Genomic DNA, 9,903 nt, shown 5'->3' with positions numbered 1-9,903 from the left:
GTTTGGGCTCAAGCCCGATACTACTGGCATAATAATTCAGCACTGAAAAGACAAAAAATGAAGTACAGTAAGTTTATATACCACTCACGAGAAAGAAACAAAACATCAATAACAACATAATAACCCCCGAACCCGAAACAAAACACATAAAGAGCCACAAAGCAATACGGATGTTTAATTTTTTCAAATCACGTCAATAGTACCATAGGTACATTAACAATAAATGGGTGTATATGAAAAGGATTAAAGGGGCAATCAGAACAAATTAGTGGACATAATTCTTTATGTAAGGAAATACGTATGGATTGACTCAAAAGTCGGTTTGAAATAATTAACAGATGCCACTGAATTGCTACAATTTATCAATTGTCATTATCCACGCCGCCAAAAGTTTCTAGTTCCAAAACATAATAATATCAGTCATGTATATATAGTGACACCCAGGGCTATGGTCTTAAAATTGACTACCTTAATACAATGAAAAGAACCCGACAAACTTATGACTGCAGTATTAGTGTTTAAGACAATAATTACAGTATGGACCAAGCAATTGTTTCGATTGCAGTTTAACCGTAAATCCAGTAAATTATGTAAATACTAATATTTTTTTTCCATTTTTTCCTTTATATATGTAACGAGTGGGTTTGGGTGATTCGAGGATTTTGGTGGTTTGGGGTGTTTCGATGTACCCTAGCTGCACGGAAGTTGCCGTTAACATTCGGTTAGTCTTGGTTTCAATTTTGGACCGATTGCTAAAGATACAACAATCTCTATACTACGTTGTGAATAATATACTCGTTATTAATGTATAAATAAAGACCTAAAAAATAAGAGAGAGATGGTTCAAAGGAGAGCTGCTAGATTCACCACAGATAGCGTAAGAGTTGCAGTGCAATTTTGAATCACCTTCAGTAGGAATCTCGAGTCCAGGCGAACCAAGGCCCAGCTGATAATGTTGTACAAGATAGCGAACAACCTATTAGACATACCAGCGGACAAATACTTGACTCTGTGATATAGCCAAACTAGGGCAAACCACAGGAAAATGTTCCAATTCAAGTCAGCATCGAGAAATTGTTTCACCTAAAGTTCTGCTTCTTCCAACGTACAATAGGGACTTGACACTTGGAGGAAATTACCATCAATAATTGCAGAAGCGTCTGACTTGGTGTCTCCTAAGCAGGAGCTTTCCAAAATCCAATTCTAATGAACTGCCAGCTACTGGGAAGACCTAGTGATTCTCAGGGCTATGCCGGTTGTTTTTTTTTTAATAAATATTTTATCTCATCGCCGCTACGGTAGTCGGATTGGTCTGAGTATGAAATGAAAAGAAAAGGTACACTGATACTCTTTTACTTATTCTGCCTTTCTTATCTTTATTCTTCTGACTGACCTGTGACTTCCGTCTTTAATTAATCCTTGACCGCGCACCATCAGTTGCTTAATCGTCAAGTGTGACTGCGTCAACATATTGAGAAATATACAGATAGATGTTCGAAACTTACCTTTCCGTCCAAGGTGAAATCCGTGATTGTCTATTGTAAATAAAAGCTTCATATCATTTGTAACAACGGCTCGTTGGTCTAGGGGTATGATTCTCGTTTTGGGTACGAGAGGTCCCGGGTTCAAATCCCGGACGAGCCCTGTCTATTTTTATTATTTTGCTTTGTTTCGTTTATTTGCTGGAGGGTAAAAAATACCATTTTTCTAACAACCAGTATTTCTTTTTTGTACTATATATTTTTATTCTTTTATATTTAAGCAATGTTCAGCTTTTCCTGGACGGGTTTTTATATTTCCTGTTGCAAGAAGTGAGAGAAGTAGTCGCCTATTTCTCACTTCCGGATACTTATAAAAACGATAGCAATAGAAACAAAATCTTCTTCTTTTATTAGAGTAAACGAACAATTAATTAAATAATTAATTAATAACTTCAGTAACAATTTCGTAAGCATATTGTTGGTAAATTCAAAGGATCCACTTGCATTTTAGTTTCATATAAACTGGAAAACAGAAGGAAAACCAAATATATGGAATCTTTTTTAAAGCAAAAAGGTTTATAAAGTTTCTCCAAGTTGATGACCCATCCTGGCTGACCACTTCCAAAGATTTTAGCGTAAGTAGATATTGATTTTGTCTTTAAGTATTTGTCGAGGAAGGTAGGCAGGCACAGAGAGAGAGAGAGAGAGAGAGAGAGAGAGAGAGAGAGAGAGAAATAGATAGATAGATAGATAGATAGCGAATTGGATATGTAATATAGCTTTAACATGTTTTCAGTGCTAACACGAACTATTACTGCTGAGCGCCAAGCGATATGTATTTGGTATGACTCGGCCGGGAACCGAACCCGCCATCTTCGTCATCCATGGCGGACGCTCTAAGATATATATATATATATATATATATATATATATATATATATATATATATATATATATATATAGATCGAGAGAGAGAGAGAGAGAGAGGGAGAGAGAGAGAGAGAGAGAGAGAGAGAGAGGGAGATTCATATATATATATATATATATATATATATATATATATATATATATATATATATATATATATAGGGAAAATGAGTTAACTTCGGAAATATCACTTGTGATTGTGAATAAGGTCTGACTTATGAAATAGGCAGATTGAAATCGAAACATTTATTGCAGCAAATAGAAAACGTGTTTATTTCGCAAAACACAAACTGTAACACGATTACAGGTTATTCGGATAGGCACAAACATGGAATCAGTATATTTATAGTAGTAAACAGATAGTAGTAAACAACACTGAAGGACACTTCACTTTGCGGTGGGTAATATATAATGGAATATTATCAAATTATTACAATCTAAATAAATGTACGTACAATTATTGCATACATAATACCGTAAGAAAACAAGTAAAAACAGTGGATATCTTGTATACATTTATGGATGTGAATAGTGGCATGACAGCGTAATATGCGTAATAAAATTATGAAAAAAGTTTCTGTACTGAAGTGCTCCAGTAAAAGAAATCATTCGAAATCCATAAACAATTGAAATAACACAAAATTAATCTGCAACAATTTATTAAAACAGACAAAAAAAAAAAAAAAAAAAAAAAATTACCCTTAAATTTCATGCTGAAATTTCTATTCCAGTTACTAGTGTAATACTCCATAGGGGTCTCTTTACTTAGCGAATTCAACGCTAGCGTGAATACCGCCAGAAGGCATTTTTTCCCGTGATCTCCAAGGACTTCTTTTCGTGGGTCGGTTACTGGTATAAACGGTGCCAATTGTTAAACCCCAGGTGGGCGGAGCTTAATGTGTACGGAACATTGTGTTCAGAAATAAACTACAAAATTAGCTGTGATTGGTGCAATATGTGAGAGTTGTAGTTCCTGTTAGGCTTTAAAAACAATTGACCTATCGCCAGTTGTCAATCATTCCGCTCGATTGACCAGTCAGCGAGCGGTATGATACACACCTCCAGTCACTGTTTACGTCCGCCATTTTCCTCCGACAAGCTGCTTCTGTCGATATCGACTCGACTATTGTATATCAATAATTTTTTTCAGTTCTTCAGTTGAATGCTTCCAGATCATAAATATGTCATCTAAAATTCTGAACCAAAGAGATGGATTAAACTTTTCGTTTTGAATAAAAATCCTTTTCTAATTAACCCATGAAAGGGAAGAGTATATCGGAGCCACATCAATACCCATTATCTGTATGTAATTCGTATTATTAAATTGAAAATAATTATTTTCCAAGATAAGTTTTTATTATTTTACAAATATCTTCGCTAGATAGTGTGCTATTATTAGGATTGTTATCAAGAAAATATTTGCACGCTTCAATACCATCTGCATGCGGAATGTTGGTATATAGTGATGTTACAACTAATGATACCAGGATTGAAATTATCAGATAGATGTGGAATAGACTTCGACTTTTTAATGACAGTAGCTGTATCTTTAATGTATGAAGGAAGTGATTTCATTAAAGGTTGTAAAAGCAATCAATATATTTGGATAGGTTTTCAGTATATGAATTACAACCTGATATAATGGGTCGTCCTTGAAAATTTAAAGCTAAATTATGGTCAGGATTTGTACGAGTTTTGGTTAATATGTAGAATTGAGGTGTACGTATGTTAAGAGGGAAAGTATCAAATTCCTCATATACGGAATTATTAATTTTGAGGTGTACGTATGTTAAGAGGAAAAGTATCAAATTCCTCACATATGGAATTATTAGTTTTAGCGATCTCATTAATGCATGTTGAAATTTTTATTTAATTATTTAATTTCTGATTGACGTTCAATTTCTTTAACATAATCATCTTGATTCACAGTAATAATAGTGTTTGACTTATCATCCTTTTCAATCACTATACTGTCGTCATTCATTAGCTTATATACAGACTTAATTTCGTCCTTATAAGTATTACTATGATATTGCTTTAATTTAGTTAATATCTCTTTTGTGATCGCATATATATATGAATCACGTAAAAGGTGACTTAATTCTGTTATAAAAAGTTTCTTTGGGTGACAAGTTTTGGGATGACTTCTCCAACCAATTGGGGCGACTTCTCCAACCACTCTGGGGCGACTTGTCCAGATGCGTGGGGGGAATTCTCCATGGGGCGAGTTCTCCACATACCGACGTAACTTAGAGAAGTGCAAGCGATGGATAAATGCTCTCGCTTTCTGTCTCTGTCTCAATGTTGTTTCATATGGCAAATATTGCTCTCCAATATCTACCTTCTGGCGTAAGGTCAATTGAGCCTCCTGGCAACATGTGAAATTATGTTAATTTATATCTAGATTATGTGTTGTATTTTTTTTATGATTTTTAAAAAAAAATTGTGGTACACATAACTGAAAATGCTTCTGCTGTGACTAGATAACTCTTACCCCTGTCTAGTTCCAGCAGAGTTATCTCTCTGAAATGCAACGGTGTGCCTGGTTTTGTCCCTGTCAAATTGTCAATCTAACATTGTTCTCTATAACAGTGTGTGACATGCATGCCGAGGTCAAATAGAAAAGTATATTTATTTCGCAAAACATTAGCATTGAAGTCTATGCAGAAACAATAGGTACCGAAATACCTGCTGTGACAATGGGAACATTGGTCAGTTACTTTCCCCTGATGTGACAAGGTGGCGCTTTAGTCAGGTAAGCCCCTCGCAATTCCGGTTTACTTCGTCTATGTTCAACCCATACTCGTGACTTTCTGAAAAATGCTTGTCGTGCCTCAGTGAAAAAGCGTGTTACCTGTACTATCCACATTTGTATTAAAATGGTTGGTCAAATTCATCAGTCGCACAACGAATGTTCGTTATGGTGAGTACGTTATGACTTGTGAACATTTTGGTATTCATAGGTACGTTTTGACTCTGATACCTTTAATCGGTCAAGGTACTTTAGACTTGGGTATGTATTGAGTGTAATTCTCTGGCTAGAGTAAGCTTTCATGTATTGGAAAACTTTACTAAATGCTTTCTTTACTCTCATTAGTCATATGATGACCATGTGTAAACCGCTTCATCAATCAGTTTCACGTCAAATCTCTACAGTCCAACCTGCAACGAATCTGAATTCAATGAATAGAAAGATATATTCCTGATGGAAAAATAACATACACCCCCCCCAACAAAAAAAAAAATCTTAAAAAAATACACCCCCCCCCAAACAAATCAGTTGTGAAATTCGTATTAAAAGGTACTCTAAGAGTTCTTTCATGAAATAGAACATGCAGTTATACGCAGCTGAAACGACATTAATGTCTGAAGTTTGTGATTAAATCATGTATGGCTTGTTGGAGAAAACAGATTCATTTGTGAAGTTGGCGATAAACCTTTTAGAGATAATGCCATAGTCACTGGAATATCAGTGCTCATTTATTTGGAATTATAGTAAATTCAGACAAAGACATATTTGGATAATATTAGTGGGATACATCAAGAGACTGGTAGTACATAGCTACACTACAGGACACTTTCACATTATCATATTCGAGACAACAGGCACATCAACACATTCAGTATTTGAACTTATTTGGAATACCACTGAAATTCAATTGAAACTTTATACATTTGGACTTGTGATAAAACCGTTAGGGCTATTGGGGATTTAATTCACAACACAGTAAGTTATTTTTGAATATTTATGTTGTATTTTAGGGAAATAATTTATTTGTTGAATTTTACCAAACTTGTTGGTTTGGCTCATTTCTGTTTCTTAGTTTAAGGACATAGAGTTGTAACATTATATTCATAGTAATTATGCTAGGGTTCATTGTATTTGCCCAAGATTTATATTACTTCCAATTGCAATACCTGTTTCAATATAATAAAAGTGTAATCTGACATGAAAGATTCAAGTCACAGAATGAATGATACAGGAACAGCGGACAAAAGGATGGACAGATTGCATGGTCGCTTTTTTTTTCTTAAAGAACGCAGTATGCGGTCACGAAATATAATCAGAAGAGAAACATTTCAGGTTCAGTTTTATTTATTAATTTCACGGTTTTAAGTATATAATAATAGTGTACAATTGAAGAATATATAAATTTACTTTTGATCGATTGTGTGAGAGAGAGAGAGACAGAGAGAGAGAGATAAAAGTAAATATACTGTGCGTGTATGTGTGTGTGTGTGTGTGAGAGAGAGAGAGAGAGAGAGGTGAGATAGAAATACAGAGAGAGAGAGAGAGATGACTGATGGGTTGTTTTAAAAACGTGTTCATACGTAGATAATTTTACATTAATACATAATATAATCTGATTCAGATATCCACGTAAAAACAAAAACGATGATGAATGGGTGAGGATTTCATGCATATATCAATGGTGAGCAAAGAAACTGAAAATTATAGGCACTTACATTCGATTGCCAGTGAATGAGAAATGCAAAAGAGAGAAAAACAGAGAGAGAGAGAGAGAGAGGCGGGTTAAGGGAGTAAGATGGGGTTAATATTTGTTTTCAAATGTGTTCATATTTCGCTAAACAAACAATTAAAACATGACTAAATTTAACTCAAAAATTCACACCAAAAAACCCCAAAGAAACTATTGATGGCTAATGGAGGGAAGGTGAAATCGTGATTTAACAATCAGTTATAATGCCCTCTTCTCCACCAGTCTGTTCATTAATCAATTCTTTGTTAACCAGGTAAAATACAATTGGATGGAATAAATCCGCCCATTTTCTTCCTTGTTATCCTTGACCTCCTTATTCCATATACCATTGGGAGGTGTCAGTTGCTCCACCAAATCGCCTAGAAATAGATAGATAGATAGATAGATAGATAGATACATAGATAGATAGAAACAAAGATATTAATTTCTTTAAGAACTTCCATCAATTTTCGCAAAAAAAAATAGTGAACCCACCAAAGTAGTGACATCAACATATTCCAAAAAGGTACAACATTGCTGCTTCCCATTGACGAAAAGATTGTCAGAGAATATAGTTTCGGCGACATTTTTAACGCTTCTGCTAGCTAAAGTGTTATGATTTGATGTATGTGTTGCTGCAGAATGTGCAATGATAATAAATTCGATAGTATAATATAAACGACAGTTAAGGATACCTTAGATAACTGACCCTTACGGGAAGTACTGTATAGTCTACTATAACCGATCTTAAATGGAAATAGGAAACTGATATTATATTTACCTGGTTTGATATCCATTTCCAGACATTCGATCTTTTTATGCTCATTAATGGCCACAACCCTTACCCATCGATTCAGTCTACTCTCACCTAAAATAAATGCTCGATTCAATGAAAGAAAGGTAACAGATTGTAAAAGTACATTGGACGTATCTATAGCAGGTGTTATTCATTTTTGTTTTGCTTTGGATGTTTCAATAGAGAGAAATAACCTAAACATAAATAACTAAACTTGAATGTGTTTATGCATCGTTATTATTACTTATTTGGTCAATATAAAAAAACAATCCCGTGTTCTAGGAATAAAATCTCCAAATCCCATAATATAAACAATCCCGTGCTCGAGGAGTAAGTTCCATGTACGTTTGTAATACTTTACAGACCTTATTTAATTAATTGATCGTCGACTCCGCCCTTATAAACACCTAGCAATTAACAACGTCCCGCTAACCAATGCTGTAACTGGCTAGATCGGAAGAGTTACTTAAAATCGTCGCGAGTTTAATGAAAAATGAGATGCTAATAAATAGACGTAGCCATATCTTTCAGGATCGACTATTGATTACTACCCCATCCCTTATAAGGATCAATAGACGGAGGTGTGATTGATTAATTATAGCCCTCTCCCCCCCCCCAACCCTTGTACAAGTACAATTTGAAACGCTTTCTTTCTTTACCATTTATTAAACGAGAAAATAACAGTAATGGATTCTAACCAGATTCCATTCATCAATCAAGCAATTTAAGATAATAACGCAGTCTCGAATTTATTACTTAAGATTGAACGACTTGATTGTATTACTCTAGTTTGAATGAGACTGTAATTTAGTGTATTTTTAGGTGCTCGATTTGTGTATTATTTTCCTTACGAATATCAACGTATAAAGTGTATTTATACTATTTGTTGCTAAAAGTACTGGTTCTTACAATTGCAAAAGAACGAATTCAACCTACCACAGCTGTCAACTGGCTTAAAAGGATTATCCTCTTCTTTATTTTCTTCATTGTTTTCATCTTCTTGAATAAAATATAGGTGACGCACGCTTTGTACTAGTTATGTTATACATTTCTATTTACGTCTCAAATTGTTTCATCAATATTTGGTCACAAGAAAGAGTGCAGAAGCTGATACGATTTCTGAAAGGCTAGTTTTCGTAAACGGAAACAATTACAACAATCGTAGATAATTCCATTTTGGACAAGGTTTGAATTTTCTTACCGGGGTTTAACTTCACGGCATCATCAAGTCACATGCATTTATAAAACATGTTCTCCTTCAGATTTTATTTCAACGCGTCATGCTTATGCATACTGTTTTAAGCATGGAACTTACCATTGGAACAGAATGGGTTGTTAAGTTTATCGTAACTATCGGCCGGTGTCAATGGCTTGTTCCCATTGAGTTCCTCCTGTTCTTCATCTTTTTCGTTTCCTGAAAGATATTTTGGAAAATAAAAATGCTAAATGTACATTACCAAAATAACAACAGTTACAACACCAGCAAATGTAAATGTGTATTTTATAAGCCTATTATCGTAAGAACAAATATCAAGTCTTATGAATTTAGGAATCATGGTCTCGTTCATAATTTATTTAAACACATAACGTTTGTGTAGGCTTGGGTAATGGTATTGTTTTCTTCGATTTGGTTTTTTACTTCATCATTTTCATCTGCTGAAAGATATTGTGGCAGATAATAGTAGCCAATATTCATTGTGAATACAAAACTAACTACAATTTAAACAAGAGATAATTACGATATGTGAAATGGTAAATTTTTGAAAAGCATTTATTGTAACAGCAACATCAATTGTTTTGAAGTTATCAATTATGTTTTAATTCATAATTTTCTTAAACAGTTCGTGGTTAAGGATACATTTTAGATTCTTAACTTAGCATTAGAGCAGAAGTCTATCGTAACTATCTGCTGGGGTAAGGAGACTGTCATCCATTACCTCATTCTTTTCTCCTCCATGATCATCTGCTGAAAGTAAAATACATTGTAAAAACAATATCATATTTTTGAGTCGTTAGTTCGTTTAATTATATTTTATTCGAATCTGAGAAGGATATCGGCGCAAAAGCAATTACTCTGCCCCACCCGCACCCCCAACCACCACCCCGCGCCAAAAATTAACCATTTTACATATCGTAATTATCTTTCGTTTGAGTTGTAGCTTGAGTTTTTTAAATTCACAATGAATATTTGCTACTGTTATCTGCCACAATGCCACCA

At 34.4% G+C, this 9,903-nt stretch overlaps 1 non-coding gene across 1 annotated transcript; it reads left to right on the top strand.

Moving 5' to 3' along the window:
- Nucleotides 1–1,572: 1,572 nt before the first annotated feature.
- On the top strand, nt 1,573–1,644 carry Trnap-ugg (transfer RNA proline (anticodon UGG)). Its single transcript has one exon. It is a non-coding gene; the product is annotated as a tRNA-Pro (tRNA).
- Nucleotides 1,645–9,903: the final 8,259 nt, after the last annotated feature.

This window comes from Sinohyriopsis cumingii, chromosome 3, assembly GCF_028554795.1.
Source record: "Sinohyriopsis cumingii isolate HCF-2022 chromosome 3, ASM2855479v2, whole genome shotgun sequence".
Classification (NCBI taxonomy): domain Eukaryota; kingdom Metazoa; phylum Mollusca; class Bivalvia; order Unionida; family Unionidae; genus Sinohyriopsis; species Sinohyriopsis cumingii.
This window is presented reverse-complemented; position numbering and strand designations above follow the sequence as displayed.